Genomic DNA, 1,241 nt, shown 5'->3' on the forward strand with positions numbered 1-1,241 from the left:
CTGACACTGTCCCCCTGACACTGTCCCCTGACACTGTCCCCCTGACACTGTCCCCCTGACACTGTCCCCCTGACACTGTCCCCCTGACACTGTCCCCCTGACACTGTCCCCCTGACACTGTCCCCCTGACACTGTCCCCCTGACACTGTCCCCTGACACTGTCCCCCTGACACTGTCCCTGACACTGTCCCCCTGACACTGTCCCCCTGACACTGTCCCCCTGACACTGTCCCCTGACACTGTCCCCCTGACACTGTCCCCCTGACACTGTCCCCCTGACACTGTCCCCCTGACACTGTCCCCTGACACTGTCCCCCTGACACTGTCCCCCTGACACTGTCCCTGACACTGTCCCCCTGACACTGTCCCCCTGACACTGTCCCCTGACACTGTCCCCCTGACACTGTCCCCCTGACACTGTCCCCCTGACACTGTCCCCCTGACACTGTCCCCCTGACACTGTCCCCCTGACACTGTCCCCTGACACTGTCCCCCTGACACTGTCCCTGACACTGTCCCCCTGACACTGTCCCCTGACACTGTCCCCTGACACTGTCCCCCTGACACTGTCCCCCTGACACTGTCCCCCTGACACTGTCCCCCTGACACTGTCCCCTGACACTGTCCCCCTGACACTGTCCCCTGACACTGTCCCCCTGACACTGTCCCTGACACTGTCCCCCTGACACTGTCCCCCTGACACTGTCCCCTGACACTGTCCCCTGACACTGTCCCCCTGACACTGTCCCCCTGACACTGTCCCCCTGACACTGTCCCCCTGACACTGTCCCCCTGACACTGTCCCCTGACACTGTCCCCCTGACACTGTCCCCCTGACACTGTCCCCTGACACTGTCCCCTGACACTGTCCCCCTGACACTGTCCCCCTGACACTGTCCCCTGACACTGTCCCCCTGACACTGTCCCCCTGACACTGTCCCCTGACACTGTCCCTGACACTGTCCCCCTGACACTGTCCCCCTGACACTGTCCCCCTGACACTGTCCCCCTGACACTGTCCCCCTGACACTGTCCCCCTGACACTGTCCCCTGACACTGTCCCCTGACACTGTCCCCCTGACACTGTCCCCCTGACACTGTCCCCCTGACACTGTCCCCTGACACTGTCCCCTGACACTGTCCCCCTGACACTGTCCCCTGACACTGTCCCCTGACACTGTCCCCCTGACACTGTCCCCTGACACTGTCCCCTGACACTGTCCCCTGACACTGTCCCCTGA

This window comes from Scyliorhinus canicula, chromosome 6 (assembly GCF_902713615.1).
Source record: "Scyliorhinus canicula chromosome 6, sScyCan1.1, whole genome shotgun sequence".
In the NCBI taxonomy this organism is placed as follows: domain Eukaryota; kingdom Metazoa; phylum Chordata; class Chondrichthyes; order Carcharhiniformes; family Scyliorhinidae; genus Scyliorhinus; species Scyliorhinus canicula.